Source organism: Asparagus officinalis, chromosome 8, assembly GCF_001876935.1.
Source record: "Asparagus officinalis chromosome 8, Aspof.V1, whole genome shotgun sequence".
NCBI classification, from domain to species: domain Eukaryota; kingdom Viridiplantae; phylum Streptophyta; class Magnoliopsida; order Asparagales; family Asparagaceae; genus Asparagus; species Asparagus officinalis.
In genome coordinates, this window is record NC_033801.1 from 71,499,091 (window position 1) to 71,522,374 (window position 23,284).

Here is a 23,284-nt window from a genome sequence, read left to right on the forward strand (position 1 = left end):
AAGAAAGTGAGATTCGTTCCTCAATAGACGAAGAATACCAATTGAAAAACCCTAATGCCACTAGGAAGTGCTCTGATACCAATTGAAAATACCCTAATGCAACTAGGAAAGAACCCTAGAGGGGAATAGGGTTTATACTAATCTAATCTGATTTAATGCCAAATTAAAAAAAATTAACAAATATATCCTAGCACATGAGATATGAATAATATATGTGCAAGGATATACAAACTATGCCAAATTAAAAACTATTAACAAATATATCCTAGCACATGAGATATAAATAATATATGTGCAAGGATATACAAACTAAGGGCAATATAAACATGTAACAATGACGTTATAACAATATGCAAAAATAAATACGCCAATGCCAAACTTCAAACACAAGAAAATAATCACGAAGTTCGGACCTTTCGTCCTATGTCTCCGTTCCCCACTCCCGGGGAGAAATCCACTAACACCGGGTTTTTAACGATCACCCAAAAATATTTACACCATACAATATCGGTTTTTAACGCTCACTAATCAACATTCACAATCTCACAATGTAACTACACAAACTATCACCTCAAGTGTTAGCCTCTCACGTGCCTTCCTCAGGTGTTAGAAATTACAATCTACCTCTAAGCATTACCACCTACCCCACTCCACTTGGGACCGACCACGTCTCTCACCTCTACACTCCTCTTGGTATACTTGTGCAATACAAAGTGAATCCTCACAATTAAGCTCGCTAACAACAAATGATTTATTCTCTAAATAAGGTGAGAACACAATATAAGCTCACTCTCAATGTCACAAACCCACAACCCCTAATTATACTATGAATATAAATATAATAAGCTCAAATAGGTTGTGTGTGAACAAAGAGTATCAATAAAATAATTAAACTCAATATAGAAATCTAGCTTATGGAAATTAGAATCAAAACAATAAATAGCTAGAATTGAGTTTAAGGAAACTTCTCTATAGATAACAAGAGAGAGGGAGAAGAGTGAATGCTCAAACACCAAAGGATGATCTCCACTTTGCTTTTATGAAAATTACTTCACAAACTAAACTCAAACAAACTCTTAAACACTTTTAAATAAAACGTAAACCCTTGTAAAACTTATTTAAAATATTCTTAGGTAGTTTTTGGTCTGAGCTATGAGGGGTATTTATAGAGACCCCTAAAACACAAGAAAAACAAAGTAAAAAGACCAAAAACCCAAAGCAGGACAAGGCTAGAAAAAACTAGCCGTTACAGTATCAGTCGACTGACGGGTTTCATCAGTTGACTGATGAGCTGACCGTTGTAGGCATTTTCCATCTCATCAGTCGATTGACAACTTTATCAATCAACCGATGATCTCATCAGTTGACTAGTTAGTCGACCAGTATAGAAACAAAAACTTTTGGCTATTTCAAGCATTTTCTTCAGTCGACTGATCAGTCGACTGATAACGTGATATCAGCCTGTTTTGAATAGTAAATCTGATTTCAAACCTCTTTTAAAATAGTAAATAAAATTAGAAAAATATAAAACTTTGGAAAATAATTATAAATATGATAATACACATGTTAAAAAAACTGGTTTTCAAAAAACACCTCTCAAATGAGAAATCTCTTCATTTTGCAAAATGGTTCAAAACATAAAAATGAAACATTTGTTTTTGACATTTTGACTAAACCATATTTTGAAACTTTATAAGATGATTATATAGACTTAATAAAAGATGTATAATAATGATTGTTAAGTCCATAAACAAATAACTCAACATTTTCATAAAAATACATGTTTTGCAAACTTTCAAAACAATAAACATGATTTCATTGAACTATATAAACTTGATATTGATGAAATCATATATAAGCATATAAACATGAAACAAGTTAGTATTTTCTAATTATATTTATTTGTTTCATATATATAAACTTGAAAACTATAAAACCAAAACTTGTATATATATATATATATATATATAGTATATATATATAAACCAAAAATGTGTATGTGTGTATAATTGAGCTTAGAGTATCAAACACACATAATATAAACCTATACTAAATATCAAAAACGCGTATGTGTGTATATGATTGAGCTTAGAGTATCAAACACACATAAAATAAACTTATACTAAACTATACTAAATATAACGTTCGATCTTTGTAACATGGATGAAGCTTAAACTTGGATCTTCAACTTGAATTGTAAGGCTTCACTCCATTATTCTGCCAACCTCCATTGGATATGATCGTGAATGCTCGATTCTATCCATCCTCCAATGGATATGATCATGAAAGCTCTAGTCCATCCATCCTCCAATATATTGTTTGCCTAGAATAAATACGAAAACACAAATACTAGACAAACAATATTAGTTATAAATTATTTGTTAAAACATCATCAAAACAAAAAGACCAACACATTTCACTTGGAAGTTTGGAGGCATCAAGTTATAAGGTAATCATAGAGAATGCAACTTTGAAGGTCACAAAGGGGTTCATGGTGGTGATGAGAGGTGTCAGGGAAGACAATCTTTTCTACTTAAAGGAAAAGACTGTAACAGAGGGTCTGACAGCTTCTATTACCATAGAGGAAGACACTACCCGTCTCTGTAGACATTGACAAAGAAGGGGCTATTAAAGTGTGCGAAGACCTGCAAGATGGATTTGTGTGAACATTGCATACATAGGAAGAAGACAAAAGTAAAATTCGGCACCGCGATTCATAACACCCAATGTATATTAGATTACATTCACACAGATGTTTAGAGCCCTTCCAAGAACACATCTCTTGGTGGGGCTAATTATTTTGTCACTTTCATTGATAATTACTCTAGAAGGAATTGGGAATATACCATAATGTATAAACATGAGGTCCTGGATATTTTTGTGGAATAGAAAAAGAAAGTGGAGCTGCAAACAGGTAGAAAAGTGAAAGTACTCCGTTCTGATAATGGTGGTGAGTACAAGAGTAATTTTTTACAGTTTTGTCGGATTACGGCATTAGGCGTCATTTTTACAGTTAGGGAGACACCGCAATAAAACGGGGTGACCAAGAGATTGAACCATATCTTGCTAGAGAATGTGTGTTGTATACTCTCACTGAGTGGATTAGCTAGATCCTTTTGGCTCGAGGCGTTGGTTTATGCCTACTATCTCATGAATAGGTTGTCGTGCACTACAATACATGAAAAGACTCCTATAGAGGCATGGTCTTGTATAGTGGCTAGTGATTATGATTTGATTTGGATATTTGGGTATCCAGCTTACATTATGTAAATGATGGAAAATTGAATCCGAGGGTAAGAAAAGCAATCTTTACGGGTTTTAGAGGTGGAGTTAAAGGCTTCAAGTTGTGGGATCCAGAAGACAAAAAGATAATCATTAGCAGAGATGTCACTTTTGATGAGGCTCATATGATGAGGCCTCAGGTCCCTCAGCAGGTGGAGGAAGGCCAGACTAGTGGGGTATCACAGGAGGTGGAAAATGATGTGACTCCACAAACTTCACATAGCATTGTATCTATTGAGGCTCCTACAGAGGTGACACTAGGAGGAGATATGATAGATGGGAAGGTGGAGGATACAATAGATATTGGAACATAGGAACATGGTCATGTTCAAGAGTCCATTGCAACTAATAGACCAAGAAGAATAATTCGTCAGCCTGCTAGATATGATGATATGATGATTGCATTTGCTTTGTCAGTGGAGGTCATTGATGATTTGGTTCTTTCTACATATAAGGAAGCAAAGTCAGGCTCTGATTCAATCAGGTGGAGAAAAGATATGGAGAAGGAGATGCATTCTCTTCAAAAGAATGACACTTGGGAACTTACAAAATTACCAAAGGGTAAGAAAGCAATTGGAAGTGGGTATATGCAAAGAAAGAAGGATCTTTTGATGGGGACATTCGATAAAACCTAGATTGATTGCCAAAGGGTATGTCCAACTTGAGGGTATTGATTACAATGATGTATTCTCACCTGTTGTGAAACATTCATCGATAAGAATATTATTGGCATTGGTGACACAACTGGATTTAGATTTGGTCCAGATAGATGTGAAAACAGACTTTCTATATGGAGATTTAGAAGAGGAGATCTATATAATACAACCGATGGGTTTTAGAGCTGCAGGCAAGGAAGATTTAGTATGTAAACTGAAGAAATCTCTTTATAGATTGAAACAATTACCGCGACAATGGTACAAGAGTTTCGACAGTTTCATGATTGGCCAAGGGTACACGAGGAGCTCATATGACCCGTGTGTGTACATGCACAAGCTACAGAATGGTGAGTATATTTATTTGTTATTATATGTTGACGATATGCTCATTGCTTCCAGGAATACTTCAGCTATTAGGAAGTTGAAAAAGGAGTTGTCATCTGAATTTGAGATGAATGACCTTAGAGAAGCAAAGAAGATATTGGGTATGGAAATTGAAAGAGACAGTATGAAGGGGACCTTGAAGTTGACTCAGAGGAGCTACTTGCAAAAGATGCTGAAGAAATTTAGTTTTGATGGCAATGTCAAGGCAGTGAACACTCCATTAGCTCCACACTTTAAGCTATCAGCTAAGATGTCACTTGTTTCAGTTGAGGATCGTGAATGCATGTATAAAGTTCTATATGCCAGTGTTGTGGGTAGCTTAATGTATGTTATGGTGTGTACAAGGCCAGATTTATCACAGGCCGTGAGCATAGTGTCTAGGTACATGCACGACCCCAGGAAGGATCATTGGGAGGTCGTGAAGTGGATTGTACGGTATATCAAAGGTACTGTGGATTTTGGTTTGGTATTTGAGAAGAATGGGAGAAATGGGTAGGATTGTGTTGGATATGTAGATTTGGATTATGCTGGGGATCTTGACAAGCGCCGGTCTACTATTGGATATGTGTTTACACTAACAGAACCATCATTATGTTGGAGATATGCACTTAAGTTTGCAGTGGCTCTTTCTGCTACAGAGGTAGATTATATGGCGCTGACTGAAGTTGTGAAGGAAGCTCTGTCTTTGCAGGGGTTATTGGATGACTTAGGGATTGCACAGAATACCATCAAGGTAAAATGTAATAACATGTCAGCTATTTATTTAGCAAAGAACTAGGTGTATCATGCCCGAACAACGCACATTGGCACATTGATATCAGGTTCCATTTTATGCGAGATGTCTTGGATGATGGAGATATCATATTAGAGAAGATCCACACAAAGGACAATCCTGCGGATATGTTGACCAAAGTTATCACTGGGGTAAAATTTGGTCATTGTTTGGAGTTGTTGAACATTCTTTGTTGCTGAGTGCCTTTGGAGGCCATTTGGGTGAACTACGTGAGGCTTGATTCCTTAGAAAAGAGGATACATAGGCAGTCAGCTTGATGTAGCCAGTTTGATGAGTTGATACCGATATGGTGGAGATTATTTGCATTCTCATTTGGGTTCCCGACTTGTTGTGGATTGAGTCCGTTATCGTGGATTGATTCCACTTCGTACTGGACGCAACAAGTGTGATGATTGGTTTCGAGGTCGGCTCAGTTTTGGAAAAACTTCATCGAGGTGGAGAATTGTAGAAACGGTGATGAAGAACAGGAAAAAACGAAGCATGCATTTGGTTGCTAGCCGGTCGACCGCAAGGATAAGCCCGGTCGACCTGATTCATGCACAAAACATTAGGAAGTTTCGGCTCTGGCTGGTCGACCGCAACCTCAAGCCCGGTCTACCCAACCTTGTTGATTCTGCAGGCTAAGTTTTTAGCCTGCTGGCCGGTCGACCACTGAGAGCAGTCCAGTCAACCGCGATGCGGTTTTGGGCCTGGGCTCGGTTTCCTGATCTGTTTGGGTTTTGTGTTTGATTTAAATACAAACACATTTTAGGATTTCTAGGGGGCACAAAAGAGAGACTTTGAGCACTTTGTCTGGGAGAATTTGTGAGAGATTTGAGAGTTTTGTTTGTGAGATTAAAATTGAGTGAATGTAATCTCTATTTGTACTCTCTCTCTATTAGTAAAAACTATCCCATCCTTACCCCGTGTACGTAGCCATATTACCGAACCACGTAAAATTGGTGTCTTGCTTGTGCGGTGCTTTTTTTTGCTGTTGATTTGTGCTCCTATCTCGTTCGTTTGTTGTGTTTCAGATTCCGTTGCGCACAACATATACGTCCACGGGCAAAGGAGGAGAATAGAAATTGTGAGGAATATAATACGGAGATCTCTCAATCACTCAATCCTAAATAGCCCCTCAAAATTCTCGTACAATCTCTTTAAATATAAGAAACGAAAGAGATAATTCACGACAACCGGATCCAAAAGAAACTCAGCTTTTTCCCCTGTATTGGTGCTACAAATTGATGATAATCACTAGCTTGGAAGATTTATGTACATAGATAGGTGCCTCGGCCTGTAGGTTTTTATTTTATGCGTTGTTTTGTTCCACACATCCAAGAATTACCAAAAGCTAGAAACTCTTGAATCCTTAACTAACTTGGTAACATTGTCTTTATCTATCAACTGATACAATTAATCAAATAATAAAGTTACTACAAAGCCAAATCCATTCGGACTTCTCAATTAAATCAAGTTACGTACTATCAACCCAACAGAGTTCCACCCAAAGTGCAACTGCTCTCGGTCAAGTCCGGTCAAGTCCGACCGAATCAAAGACGCCAATGCTGAGTTTCAATTCTATTGTGCGCAACGGAAATTTCGGCAGCACTTCGGCAGCACAAGGTGCACAACAAGAGATTAGATCACAACGGAATTCTAGTTTCTCAAAGGAAACAAGAACCGAAAGCCAGATATCTCATCAAAGTGAGATATCTGCTCTTCCTCTCGTCAGCTCTAAGACTGCGCGTCGAGGGATCCTACAAGCTATTACAAATCACGACAAGAACACAACTTTTACGTGGTTCGGCAAATAGCCTACGTCCACGGGGCAAGGAGGGGGAGATCTACTATTAGAGGGAGAGATACAACTAGGGTTTACAATTTCACAATCTAAACCCACTCAAACAAACTCTCAAATCCCTCTTACAAATATTCTCTCAAAAGGATGCACAAATAAAAGAACAACTCCCAAAAAAAAGCTTTGCTTTTCCTCGTGTTCTTCACCTGCAGCCGAAAAATCAATCCCAGCCTCTCTGTGCAATTGATCTCCTGTAGCCGCAAAAAACCATACCCAGCCTCCACACAAAAAAAAAGCCGCTGCTCTTTTTATTCCACCGAAAACCCTAGGAACAAAAAGCCTATATATAGCCAGGTCCCCCACGCGGTTTTCCTATGTCCCAATTTCTTTTTTTTTTTCGTTGTGGCCCCCACTTGACGCGTGAACAAAAGACGTGTTCACAAATTCGACTCTGGTGTATTTGAGTCATACCATAACATGTTTGTTACCTCAAACTTTTGCCTTCCAGTGTTGCAGACCATAACATATTTGTCACAGTGATATAAAGTGTGTTATTTTTAGAAGGAAATAGGAGCCTTGGCCGTTTTATTAACTCAGTGAATTAAGTGAAAGAATTGGAAAGTGTTGCTAAGTATAGCAAGGATCATCTCCAGAAGTGTGGAAAGCAGAAAAATCTTCTTAATTAGGAAAATTTCGAGGAGCGATGAGTGAGAGAGGAGCGAGAGCGATCGTGCGATCAAAGGAGGGTTTAGCGGCTACGAAGTTCGATGCAGCTCAAGTACGTCATCCATCTTTTGCTGGCGTTCTTGCCTCTTCGCCTCGCCGCCAGGTTATTCATGATCTCGAGAAAGGCTATGTTATTTCCAAGTTGTTCAAAGATCAGCCTCTCCCTAGTTCCAACACATCTGCTCAAGGTTCGATGCATAAGCCACGTCCAAATACACATTTTCCACGCCCTTTCAACTCTCTCTTCGACAACCATCATCCACCAAAAAAAGACCATGTTTTTCCTCCGCAAAAACATCTAGGGTTTTCTGGTGTTTCAGAACAAGGGTGGACAACTGTTACCCGTAGAAGAAAAGGTCACACTATGGATGACAATCTGCTTCGTCATCCTTATCCTGCATTCTATATGGATCCTAAGCAACCAAGGAGGTGCTTCAACTGTGGAGATGATCGGCATTCTTTCAGATTTTGTCCAAAAGGTGCGTATATTTGTTTCAAATGCCATGAAGAGGGACATATTGCCAAGAATTGCAGATCCCATCTTCGTCCTTTGCAAAAGAAGGTTGATCTTTCTAATTCTTCTACTCTTTGCAACAATGCTAAGGTTCTTGCATCTTTTGCCATCCTTACAATCACAGAGGGGTCCCCTACCCTTGATTTGATCAAAGTTAAGTTATCATGGGTTTTTAATTGGCAGCTATGGTCTGGTAAGGTTATCCCTGTGCAAGACAATAGATTTCTGGTGGAATTTCCATCTATTTTCCAATTATCAGAAGCTTCAGATGTGAAATTGCATGATTTTGAGAAGTTTAAGGGTTGGTTTACGCCATGGTCTGAAAAAGTTGGTATGAAAATATTCTGCTTTCTATCAGTGGATCAAAATTAAAAATCTTCCTTTTCATTTCTGGTCTTTGGATATTCTTGAGAAGATTATTAGCTCTTTTGGAGAATTGGTCAGGGGGTGCAAAAAATATAAAAGAAAAGATAAATGGTCAAGATGTTCGCATTCTTGTTAAAGTAAAAGCGGCAGACTGTATTCCAAAATCAGTGGTTTGCTTATACACCTCTCAGATTGATTCTTTCACTAGAGAGGTTATTTTAGATATCACCCCTATTAGTGTGGGTCAATTAGGTGTGGATGTAATTGGTAAGCATATTAATGCTTTGAAAGCTCAAGGTGACATTGTTCTTGAATCTCAATGGTCGGAACAGGTGACTGCACCAGTTGTTAAATCACCGGAGTCTTTTTAAGTTCATGCTATAACATCAGTGGCTGACAAAAGGAAGAGCATTTTGGTATCTTCTTAGCCTATCTTAAAATCAACTAATTTTCAGGAAATTCCTAATGAATTAGTGTCACCAAAGGAAAGTTTTCAAATTTTGCCAGCTGATATTATGGAAGAGAATCCTCAGGCTAATTTTCAGGAAGTTCCTAAGGCTATCATTTCAGAGGATCATTCTAATTCTATTTCTGAATCTCTCAAGGATTTCCCTCTTGATTTAGTCAAGCAAACATGGAAGGGTCGAACGGTTTATATTGAGAAATCTACTTGGCAGAGCTATCTTGGCGGGAAAAAAGATTCATCGAATTCAAATTCTTCAGCTTCGTCATTCCCGCCAAAATCAAGCACTACTCCTTCTGTCCCACCTGGCTTTTCCCGTCGTCCATCTTCTACAGCAACATCACGTTTAGTGCGAGCAGCATCACATTCAGTGCAGAAGACTATTTTTAGCAGGAACCATAATAATTTTCTCAAGCAGGCTTCATCTTCCAAAAAGTTAATTAGATCCTCGAAGAAAGGTACTTTACCTGCATCCTCTGCATCTTCATCTGCTGCTTTGCCGATTAATTCCCTAAGTAAGAAAACTTTTGATCTTATTGCTGATAATTGTGGGGTCACTCTATCGGATCAATCTATGGATATTTTTAGAAATAAAGAAGTAGAGAGGCTTGAAGAAGTTATCTAATGATTTGACTGGTTGGAATAGTTGTTGGTAGGTTATCTTCGTTTTTCTTATAAAATTTACATCATGGAATATTAGAGGTCTTAATGACCCAATTAAAAGATGGTTGGTTAGAGATTATTTGTCTCGTTCTTTTATTGATGTTGTTGGTCTTCAAGAAAGTAAACTTTCTAACCCTATACCTAGGAAGCTTCAGTCAATAGGTGGTAGGCGTCTCATTCACTGGTGTCATCTTAACTCTACTAATTCTAGAGGAGGAGTTCTTGTTGGTTGGTCTGATGCTTTCTCTTTAATCCAGTCGTATGTGGGAATCTTTTCTGTTTCTGTTCATCTTCACCATAAACCAACCAATTGGTTTTTTTACTTTCACATCAGTCTATGCCCCTATTGACAGAGAGGACAGAGAAGTTTGTTGGTGGGAATTAGATCGTATTTGATCCATTCTTCATGGAACTTGGATTCTTTGTGGAGATTTTAATGTCACTTTGTCTTCTGATGAACGTAATGGTCGTCTTGGATCTACTAGAGATATTAAGTCTTTTAGGGATTTTGTTTCCTCTGCTTTTCTTATTGACTTACCATTATCTGGAAGAGCCTTTACATGGTCTAATAAGAGACTTCGTCCTTCTATGGCTAGACTCGACAGGTTCTTTATTAATTCTGCTTGGGAAAACAAATTTCCTTTTTGCATTCAATTTTCTCTACCTGCATTAGGTTCTGATCACTTTCCAATTATTCTTGATAGTGGAGGTTTAAAGCCATCAACACCTATTTTTCGTTTTGAGAGAAGTTGACTTTCCAATTATTCTTGATAGTGGAGGTTTAAAGCCATCAACACCTATTTTTCGTTTTGAGAGAAGTTGGCTACATAACCCTGATTTTATCACTTTTATTAAAGCCATCAACACCTATTTTTCGTTTTGAGAGAAGTTGGCTACATAACCCTGATTTTATCACTTTTATTTCTAGCTGTTGGAATTCTTTTCAAGGCCAGGGAAACCCTATGGATATCTTCATTTTGAAATTCAAACTTCTTAAGAGGAGACTAAAATGGTGGAAAAAGAATGTTATTGGTTTTATACCCAGTAGGAAGTTAGAAGTTCTATCCAAAATCAATGCTCTTGATTTATTAGAGGAACAAAGACCTCTCTCAGTTTTAGAATCTACTGATAGGCAATCTCTTCAAAACTCTTATACTTCCTTGATCAAAGAGGAAGAAATATTTTGGCATCAAAGATCTCGAGTGCAATGGCTAAAAGAGGGTGATGATAATACCTTTTTTTCACAAAACAGCTTCCTACCATAGGAAAGCTAATTTCATAGCGGCTGTCAATCATCAAGGTAGAGATTACATTGGTAATAATGATGTTGCTAACGCTTTCTATAATTACTACTATGAATTATTTGGAAATAGTAAGAGTAACCACTTACATGTAGATTGGTCTATTCTATATCCACAAGAAGAGAATACTTTGTTATCCTTGGAAGATCAGTTCACTGAGGCGGAAATTAAAAATACAGTGTTTGATTTGAATGCTAATAAAGCCCCAAGGCCAGATGGCTTCTCATGTCTTTTTATTAATCCTTTTGGGATCTTATTAAAAAAGATCTTATTGCTTTAATGCGTCATTTTTATTATGATTCATCTCATCTTCATAGAGTTAACAAAGTGTTTATTACTTTCATACCTAAAACCAAGGAATGTTCTACGGTGAAAGATTTCAGACCCGTTATCTTTATCAGTTACCTCTTCAAAATTTTCTCAAAATTTTTGGCAAATAGGCTATCTCATCATATGTCTTCATTGGTGGCATCTACCTAAACAGCTTTCCAATCGGGAAAATCAACACTTGATTCTATTCTCCAAGCCAATGAAATGATACATTCATGTTCCAAAAGGAAGAGGGAAGTTGTTATGTTCAAGATTGATTTTGCCAAGGCCTTTGATTCTATTTACTGGTCTTTTCTCATAGAGTTACTAAAAGCTAGGTCATTTGGTAGCAGGTGGTGTTCTTGGATCCTTCATATCATTTCATCCTCTAATTGTGCAGTTCTTGTCAATGGATCACCATCTAAATTCTTCTCTTGTAAAAGAGGCCTAAAGCAAGGTGACCCATTATCTCCAATGTTATTTAATATTGCTTCTGATGTTTTGAACAGGATGATTATTAATAATGTTGAGGAGGGTTTATTATCATCTCTGGGTCTCAGAGATCCTCTCAACAAAATAAGAATTCTACAATTTGCGGATGATACTCTGCTCTTTGTCAAAAGTTCTGTCAAGGATATTACCATCCTCAAATCTATTCTTTACATTTTTGAAGAGCTATCTGGCCTGAGTATTAACTACACCAAATCTTCGCTTATCTATTTTGGTAATATTCCTCTCAGAGCTGAAACTCTAGCATCTTTTCTAGTCTGCAAAGTTGACCATCTCCCTATCAAGTATCTAGGGTTACCTCTCAAATATGGTAAACTCTTCAAATCTCATTGGCAACCCTTGTTGGATAATCTGTATAGGAAGCTTGCTTCTTAGAAAAAGAACTCTCTATCCTATGGGGGGGTTAGTTCTCTTAAATTCTGTGCTTACCTCTATTCCTTTGTATTACATGTCTTTCTACAAGTTACCAAAATGGCTTATCAAAGAAATAGACAAAGTGCGAAGAAACTTTTTATGGACGGGAAGAGCTGAAACTCACTCCTTTAAATGTCTAGTTAACTAGAACAGAGTATGTTTAAACAAAAAGGAGGGGGGTTTGGGAGTCAAAGACATTTCATTATTCAACACTTCTCTCCTATCTAAATGGTTATGGAAGTGTTTAGATAGAAATTCAACAACTGGGGAATTTCTACACAAGCTTTATGTTCATGAAGGTATTAGATAGAAATTCAACAACTGGGGAATTTCTACACAAGCTTTATGTTCATGAAGGTACCAATTTGCAATGTAGACTTTCCAATGTATCCAATTCTACTTTCTGGAATGCAGTCATATCTCAAAAGGATTCTTTCCTTCATAACATCCTATGGGTGTTAGGCACTGATGATAGAGTGAGATTTTGGGAAGATAAGTGGACAGGTTTCAATAGTCTTGCGAGAGTTTTTCCTGAATCTTTCAAGTTAGCTTTCTCAACAAATATATCTGTAAGAAGTAAAGGGAATTCTTTGGACAATAAGTGGACTTGGCATTTGTTAATGAGAAGAAGTATATCCCCTGCAGCTCAAAAAGATAAAACTAAACTCATTAATGTTATTAGAGATTTTCAAGTCTCCCATAACCTAGATCATCCCAAATGGCTCCTTACTTCAAATGGTGTATATACAGTCAAATCTTTTTACACTTTTCTTAACTAGAGAGGAATTTCCAAATGTGTATACAAGGTTATTTGGAATCCAATTGTTCCTTCCAAAATTCGTATTTTCATCTGGCTTCTTACCAAAACCAAATTACATACAAAGGATATTCTTCAACTTAAAGGTTGGAATGAGGATACTATATGTTCATTTTGTGGTATAGAATCAGAATCAAGGGAGCATTTGTTCTTTACATGTCCTATATCTAAACGGGTATGGCAGCACTTCAGGAACTCTAACTTAACTTTCTCGTGGCCAAATACTTTGGAAGAGTTTTTTATTATCTTAGAAAATCTGAAGGGTATTCAAGGACACCTATGGAGAAGTATCTTTTCATCTGTTTGTTGGAGATTATGGACTGCAAGAAACAAATACATATTTGATCAAACTAATTACTCTTACAAGTCTGTTATTAACTTGGCAATAACTGATTTACATGATTGGTCAGGGTTCGGCAGAGGATCTATTGCTCAGAAGATCAAAGCCAAGCTGGAAAAAGAGCCGATTAGCAGAAGCATATGAATGTCTTATGATGCTGTCCATTTTTGTGTTTTTTGTAGTTCTTAGTCCTTTTATTTATTGGGCTATAGAAACTTTAATTTCTCTTCACTATATATATGACTGGTTTTGGTTCTTTCTTACATCTATGTCAACGGTGAATGACGGCAAGGTCCTCTCTTCACCTTCATGGATGTTTGAAAGAAGAAAGTCATATATCACTAGTTTTGAGAAATTATTGTTTCTATCTTCCAATTGATGGGTACAGTTTGTATCTTTTTGTATATGTACTTTTTGCTTTATATTAATGACATGGTATACCCCTTGTTTTTTCTAAAAAAAGTGAAAGATTTGGATGATACTATAGCTACACCGCGCGAGTGAGGCTGTCTATGCATTTCTTGATTTTTATGTGTGAAGGTCAAAAGTCAACAAATTGTACTGCATCGTAACACACATCATCAGAGAATTGGATGATACAATAGTCATGTTATAGTTCTTGAGATTCTTGTGTTACAGAATGGGGACATATTCAAAGAGCGCTGAGGTTCAATAAAGATTGGTGCCCATTCCATGAAAAATATAGTAATATCTATACAACTATATAAAAGAAATAGTGGGGGTAGTTAGAATTTAGATGAGTGGTGGACATTTCCTCCATTCATATTATTTTTGAGAGGGTATTTGTAATTTAATAGGAATACTTTTTTCTTTTCTTTCCTTTACTTTCTTTTTCTTTTTTACTAGAATCTTCTAAAACATGACGGGAACATATTATTGGAAGTCACTAATTAAATATTTATTACAATGCATATCATAAGAGAGATAAATATGAAAATATGATAAACTTTTTTGAAAATAATATACATATCAATAAGTGCAATTAATAAGTCACAATGCACATATTATCGAAAGTGTACATCTAAATAATTAGTATAAAAATGATTAATACAATAACTTGAGGGTAGAATATCCTTCTTAATGACGTTATCTACTAAAACAGCGATGTTACTCAAATTGAAGTATATTCCCTATCCTATTTAAAATAAGGTAAGATAAAAAAAAATATCATTTATCATACAAACAATTATCATAAACAATCTTATAAAAATCGATGAAACTTTAAGGTATTAGAGTGACCTTTTTACATAAAATTTTTAATAATTAAGTTTAAATGTTTATTACGCGTGCATTAATGTTAGTGAGAATTTAAGATCATTCTAAACATTACATAAAATGTTGTGGACACTTGTACAGTTGGAGAGAGAAACCATTACAGAATTGTCCAACCTTACTACTTAATGACCAACAACTCAATATGACTTAAACAAAAGGACAAGTTTAGAGTCTTCATATTCACATTTTTTTTTCTCAGTTACAGGCTTTTTCATCAACATCATTTAAGTGGAAGGCGGTGTGAGATCCCATCAATGTTTTCGTTTTTAATGATTTTCTACTCCACAATGCTACTCGTGGACCACATGAGTGCGAGATTTAGCTCTTAAGAGAATTATTATAGGAAGCCCAAAAATAATAAATCAAATTGTCAGTACGTATTTAGGGTCATAGAATTGTGGATCATAAAGATTCCATACTTTCCACTGTATTTCTATGGTAGCTAGGGAGTGTTCTCTAATCGCAAACATCTATTATTCAGTGAATGATTATAATTTTGAATGATAAGTGTGAAAACTATATATAATAAATCTTGGATGAAAATGAATTATGAATAAAATATTAACAGACGTTTGTGATGGAAGAAATGAACTCTAATAACAGTTTTGTGGTTGGACCATTAATTTGAGGGTTCATGCATATTATATTGGGAAAAATCTCTTTTAACCCAAGTTTTACCCCCAATTATTTAAAAACCCATCCACTTTACTAAATACCAATAGACCCACTGTATCTCATCTCACTTATTTTTAAACCCAACATGTATAATACACCCATTTTTTGTACTGTATTTACCCAACTGACTAAAAATTCCTAAACTACCCCATCCCCAAATATAACTCATCCCCTTTCCTCTCTAATACTTGAAAGCCCCTAGATCATCGATTTGGAGCGACGGCGGCGGCTGCACGGGTTGTAGAGAAGGCGACGATGGCTGACGGCGGTGAGCGACGACGGACGGCGGCTGCACGGGTCTGAAAGCGGAGGACATTTGGAGAGACGACGGACGGCGGCTGCACGGGTCTGAAAGCGGGTAACACACGAATCTTCCCATTTTCCTCTCTAATACTTGAAATTAAGCCCCTAGATCATCGATTTTCATCGCAAGTTCCTCATATCACTGAGTGTTTTTATTTTTCGAATGAGGTTGTAGAGAAGGCGACGGAGAGAGTTAGGGCTTGGATTAATCGGTGTTGTCTGTAGCGAGAGATATTGGAGTTGGGAGAGATTGAAAGGTTTTCCTTGCAAGTGTGATTAACCTCTTTTTTTAAATTAATTTATGGAAATGGATGATTTCTTGACCTAATTATGTTGATGTTTGGTATAATTTAGATCATCATGGGACTGTGGATTGTTTCGTACATTGGAAGTTCGTTTAGTATCTTCACTCTTATTTACATCGGTGAGTTCTAATAATTTATCCATTGTTTGGCTGACCTAATTAAAGTTCCAAAAGAAAAACACTTTCTTTTGATCGAAATTATAAAAGGATTCCAACCTGCCGCTGGGATATTCATAATTATATTGTATTTTTTGAAATATTTGTCAATAGGTTGTCAAAGATGTCAAGCAGAAGTAAATCGAGGGATTCTTCCCAATCGACGTCTAAGGCTACTAAGTAAGTAAATTTTAATTTATATGAAATTATTGTTATGTTAATAATTTCTTATGTTTTTACTTGTAAATGAAATTGAATCTGAAGATTTGGATCTCTAGATCCCTAGATACGTCTGATACATACGAATGATAAATAAGAGCATCAGGAGAAAACTTTAACATAACTAGTGTTCTGCTACAATAGTTGACAGCTTATAGCTTTCTTGTATAATTGATACTGTAGACTTCAATTCTCAGCAAATTTGTCATTCTTGCTTGGGTTAATTTGTTGTTTCATTACCTTTTCATGCTAAATATACCCTATAATACCAATTTCCAGTTAAGTCTGACCATGCATTACCTTCTTCTTTTCTTAATGCAGTTCTTAATGCTTTATCACTTTGCTTTACAATCTCTTAATTTTTGCATTTATAAGGGCTATTCGTTTTGATTGATATATTCTTCTTTTTGTAGGAAAAATGTTGCAGAGTTAATATTACCTTCAAATATTAGCGTATTTCGTGATTTGGTGAATAATCGTCTAAGGCCTTTGCTAAATAATAATCATTATGAAGCCATCCGTCAAACCCCTTTTTTTCCATTTCATTAAAATACCGGCTATACCTAATGAACAAGTTGCAGTTGATTGCTTGCTTCATGCATTTAATCCAGAGCATAGCTCATTCAGGATTGGGGGAAAGGATATTGTGTTCAGTGTTCTAGATGTGCATGAAATAACTGGGTTGCCGAAGACTGGAAATAGGGTTGTAATGGATGGTCGAGCGCCTAATACTATATACACCGAGCATGTGTATGGTAAGAAGACCCAAACAGAGAAGGAGGAGGAGAAGAAGGCCAGTAAGAGGAAGAAGAGGAAAGTCAACAAGAAGGATGAAAATAAAGATAAGAAGAAAGTGTGGGCCACACGCAAAAGGATGGCGGATTTGATTGTGGAGTTGGCAGACTCCGACCACATAGCATGTGTGAAATTACTTGTGGCTTTTATTATTAGATTTGTATTATGCCCTCAGCCCTCTAACTCATGTCCATTATGGGCATTTAGATATGCGGATAATTTACTTGCTCTTCGTTCTTATAATTGGGCTGGTGTTGTGTTTGATCTACTGCATAAGGAGATGAGTAAGGCAAAGTTGTCCATCACAAAGAGAGCCGTAGGAGAGAGGTCACGAGCCGGATACATGGGCGGGTTTGCCTCAGTATTAGTGGTGAGTTTTAATAAAATTATATAATTTTATTTGCATATGTTCTACTAGTTGTAACTAAATTTGTTTTTTTTTAGGTTTGGTTTTATGAACTAGTGGGGGAGCTCAAGTGTGAAATAAAAGAGGATTTCTTGCACCCTATTTTTATTGAGAGGAAGTATAGATCATTACAGTGAAAAGCGATGATGAGGATAATTGAAAACCCAAAGTGTATTAGGAATTTCACTAGTCAACCCACCATATCATCCATTCCTAGTGCATCACGTCATCAACCGGTATGTACACTTCATATTCTCTATTGTTGTCTTGTTGCTATCAATTTATTATATCTTTCTCGAATGCTAACCCATTCATTGTGTTGTATTTGTAGGCGATGACATTACTTCAAGTACGTGAGTTGCTTGCCAAAAATAGAGAGGAGTATGACGAGCTTATTGAGTTAGAGAAAAAGTTGATTAGCGGCGGTAATTGTGGCAATGAATCTGAAGATGAAACTGAAGGGGAAGAACAAGAACAAGATGATGGGGAGGACGAGGAGGATGGTGATGATCCAAGTGATGGGGTGGATGGTGATGATCCAAATGATGAGGAGGATAGTGGTGATACAAATGATGAGGAGGATGATGATGACAGTGATACTAATATCGGGGGGAATGTTGTTGAGGATGATGAGGATAATACAGGGGAACAAGGAGAACAAAGTCATGAAGAGATGGGTAAAGATGAAGAAAGGAGTGGGAAAAAAAGTGGTGGCTCTAAATACAAGAGGAAGGAAAAACAACCAGAGATGATTGCGGAAGAGCTCATTGAAGATGATGACTTCTTACCTATATCTTTTTCAAGGACATCAGCAAGGGACATCAAAGATAGGACCCCATCAATTAAACGGATCGTTAGAGATAGGAAACATGTACCCGCACGTGCAAGACGTTCACCTTATACACAGTTGCGAGGCCGAGGCCGTCATGAGAAGAAGATGGAGATAATTAATGTTTCTTAATTGCAAACGTCGGGGTGTGATGAAAAGAATGAAGTGATTAATGTTTCCCAGTTGCAAAGGCCGGAGAAGAGAAGGAATGTCAATAGCGGGACTGATTTTATCCCTAAGAATTGCGATTACCCGGCGAAGGGAAAGTTAAATGAAAGTGAGAGGAAAGTCCTTGATGAGTTTTGCAAGAAGAGAATGAACAGGTATAATTTATCCCACACATGCGATTTTGCTTTATAAATTTCTTTTTATGTTGCGCTTCCTTTCATATTACATTTATTTAACTTGTGTATGTTTCATTTGTCATAGAGATGAATTTGTTTGGCAATCTGTTACCCGGTTAGATGTATATCATCTTCTTATTGGAAGCGCAATTTCCGATAGTGTAAGTTCCCAATGTTTAATAGTTTTGTGTGTATTTTCATATTTTAGTTGTGATCATTCTATTATGAATAATTTTCAGTTAGTCGATGGTATGATAGAGAGATTTAAGATGAAGATTGAAACGGACGCATGTTCTAAACACGTACACATCACAGGATCATTCTTTGCCGTGAGTATTAGGAAAATTTACTATCATTTAAATTATTTTTTGTTAAATATTATGGTCATGTTTTAACAGAGAGCGTTACTACAAGATAATCCCGGCCATTGGGCAAGACAACTCAAGGGTCGACAGCTTCCACGTGCACGCTTCGAAGAATGCGAGAAGATTATTTTTCCTATTCTTAGCAGTAGTCATTGGCATTTGTTGGAATTGATTAACGCTGAGAAAATTTTTTATCACTATTCATCACTCACATACATTAAATATCTTAATGATACCAAGATGTTCATGAACAATTTCTTAGCTTGCATAAAGGATGAATGGAAAATATAAAATGTGGATGAGTATAGTATAGAAACCCGACAGGTTCCTCAACAGGATGGGTATGACTATAACTTAAAATGTATTAATGTGATTGATTTTCCTAACATATTATTATTTTATCATGTAATCATTGATTGCGGCATTTGTTTGTGCAGGAGCTTAGATTGTGGCATTTTCATGATGGGATACATATATTCCATCATCAACAACACACCACCATTCATTCATCAGGATGATTGTGAACTTCTACGAGCAAAGATTGCTATTGTCTTTATCTCGGAGGAAGCAGAAAATCTGCTAGAATATGCTTTTACTCAGGAAGTAGACTCTGAATATACATGTCTTGGATGTTCTGAATGTTGAAGTTGCACAGGAGCATAAAGTACTTGGCTGATTTGGATTTTGTGTTTATTGTGTAGCTTAAATCTGTATAGGAGCATAAAGTACTTGGCTGATTTGGATTTTGTGTTTATTGTGTAGCTTAAATCTATGCAGGAGCATAGGGTGTTGATTTTTGTAGTGGTGTTATGTATTTGTTGTTTTATGCTGTAATTATGTTAAAATCATGTGAATTTGTTGTGTATTTGTTGTGAATGTTGAAGTTGTGAATGTTGAAGTTGTGCATGAGCTTAGTTATGTATTCTTGGCAAATTCATTTTGTGTTGGTTGGTGTATCCATTTTGTGTTGATTTGTACTTGGCTGACCAACTTCCAGATGATATTACTCCTGAGTTCAAGAGTATGGTAGAAGAAGAGGTGCACACACCTGGGCAACTTTCGCTTGCAAAATCAACCATCAAATACCTTTATGACATTTTCTGCTAGTGAATGGGACAAAAGGTTTGTAAATGGTGACCAGCATTTTACAAATGGAAGGGAGTGGTATCATTACAATGGAGATTCCAGTTCTGGCTTGTTGAATGATTCCTTAAATGAGCAGATTATTTCAGATGATGCTTCGGTCAATCCCATGGAATATTTGGCATCTGTATTTCCTGGTTTTGCTGCTGAGAGGCTAGCGGATATTTATTATGCAAATGGTTGTGACTTAAACTTAACTGTGGAGATCCTATAATAATACAAACTTTTATCAACTACCGTTAAGTCCATTACCTTTTGTGAGCAAGTCTATGGTACACATCACTTGGGTATTGAGAATAGTATCGCTCATCCAATCAATTACTTGCTCTTCATGAAATGAAAAATATAACACCACAGATTTTTAAGGAAGAGAGGTAGTTGAAATTATAAGTTAAAATTTTTTTATTGTTCAATTATCCATAAGGAAGAGACGTACTTGAAATTATAAGTTAAAAAAATTTTATTGACCAATCATCCACCGTGACGGGGGGTCCTCGCGTAATTTTGAAGCTTCTGGGCAAAGTATAGCACCTTATGGGAAAGTATAGCACCTTTTGGCCAAAGTATAGCAGTATATTACAAAGTATAGCACTTTATTGGAAAAGTATATCACCTTATTGGCAAAGTATAGCACCTTATGCTTTCTGGAAATTCTGCAGCTTAAGTGCCTAAAATCAAATCAGTTTTTTTCGCCGGGACGAAACCACTCGAAGACCTACGTCACGTGTTATTGACCAATCATCCACCGTGACGGGGTCCTCGCGCAATTTTGAAGCTTCTGGGCAAAGTATAGCACCTTATGGGAAAGTATAGCACCTTTTGAGCAAAGTATAGCACTATATTGCAAAGTATAGCACTTTATTGGAAAGGTATAGCACCTTATTGGCAAAGTATAGCACCTTATGCTTTCTGGAAATTCTGCTGCTTAAGTACCTAAAATCAAATCAGTTTTTTTCGCCGCGACGAAACCACTCGACGACCTACGTCACGTGTTATTGACCAATCATCCACCGCGACGGGCGGTCCTCGCGTAATTTTGAAGCTTCTGGGAAAAGTATAGCACCTTATGGGAAAGTATAGCACCTTTTGGCCAAAGTATAGCACTATATTGCAAAGTATAGCACTTTATTGGAAAAGTATAGCACCTTATTGGCAAAGTATAGCACCTTATGCTTTCTGGAAATTCTGCACCTTAAGAGCCTAAAATCAAATCAGTTTTTTTCGCCGGGACGAAACTACTCGACGACCTACGTCACGTGTTATTGACCAATCATCCACCGTGACGGGGGGTCCTCGCGCAATTTTGTACGTCACGTGTTATTGACCAATCATCCACCGTGACGGGGGGTCCTCGCGCAATTTTGAAGCTTCTGAGAAAGTATAGCACCTTATGGGAAAGTATAGCACCTTTTGGCCAAAGTATAGCACTATATTGCAAAGTATAGCACTTTATTGGAAAAGTATAACACCTTATTGGCAAAGTATAGCACCTTATGCTTTTTGGAAATTCTGCACCTTAAGAGCCTAAAATCAAATCAGTTTTTTTCGCTGGGACGAAACCACTCGACGACCTACGTCACGTGTTATTGACCAATCATCCACCGTGACGGGGGTCCTCGCGCAATTTTGAAGCTTCTGGGCAAAGTATAGCACCTTATGGGAAAGTATAGCACCTTTTGGCCAAAGTATAGTACTATATTGCAAAGTATAGCACTTTATTGGAAAAGTATAACACCTTATTGGCAAAGTATAGCACCTTATGCTTTCTGGAAATTCTGCTGCTTAAGTGCCTAAAATCAAATCAGTTTTTTTCGCCGCGACGAAACCACTCGACGACCTACGTCACGTGTTATTGACCAATCATCCACCGTGACGGGGGTCCTCGCGCAATTTTGAAGCTTCTGGGCAAAGTATAGCACCTTATGGGAAAGTATAGCACCTTTTGGCCAAAGTATAGCACTATATTACAAAGTATAGCACTTTATTGACAAAGTATAGCACCTTATTGGCAAATTATAGCACCTTATGTTTTCTAGAAATTCTGCAGCTTAAGTGCCTAAAATCAAATCAGTTTTTTTCGCCGCGACGAAACCACTCGACGACCTACGTGACGTGTTTATTGGAAAGTATAGCACCTTTTGGCCAAAGTATAGCACTATATTGCAAAGTATAGCACTTTATTGGAAAAGTATCGCACCTTATTGGCAAAGTATAGCACCTTATGCTTTCTGCAAATTCTGCACCTTAAGTGTCTTAAATCAAATTAGTTTTTTTCGCCGCGATGAAACCACTCGACGACCTAGGTGATGTGTTTATTGACCAATCATCCACCGCGACGGGGGGTCCTCGCGCAATTTTGAAGCTTCTGGGCAAAGTATAGCACCTTATGGGAAAGTATAGCACCTTTTGGCCAAAGTATAGCACTATATTGCAAAGTATAGCACTATATTGCAAAGTATAGCACTTTTTTAACAAAGTATAGCACCTTATTGGCAAAGTATAGTACCTTATACTTTCTGGAAATTCTGCAGGTTAAGTGCCTAAATTCAAATCAGTTTTTTTCGCCGCGACGAAACCACTCGACGACCTACGTCACGTGTTATTGACCAATCATCCACCGCGACGGGGGGTCCTCGCGCAATTTTGAAGTTTCTGGGAAAAGTATAGCACCTTATGGGAAAGTATAGCACCTTTTGGCCAAAGTATTGCACTATATTACAAAGTATAGCCCTTTATTGACAAAGTATAGCACCTTATTGGAAAAGTATAGCACCTTATATTTTCTGGAAATTCTGCAGCTTAAGAGCCTAAAATCAAATCAGTTTTTTTCACCGCGACGAAACCACTCGACGACCTACGTCACGTGTTTATTGACCAATCTTCCACCGTAATGCAAATACTTGATAAGATAACATCAAAGGTTTTGAGTAATGTATACCAACCAGATATAACAATAACACTAACTGAAATAACATTAAAACTAACTGAAGTAGTTACACAAAATTTACAATAATCAAAATAGTTTGTTTTTTGATCTTCACCACCAAAACATAATCAACCTATAATAAGTCCATGAAGATCACAATCAAACTGATTTGAAAATATTCAAAAGCATGATATTTCAATCAGCT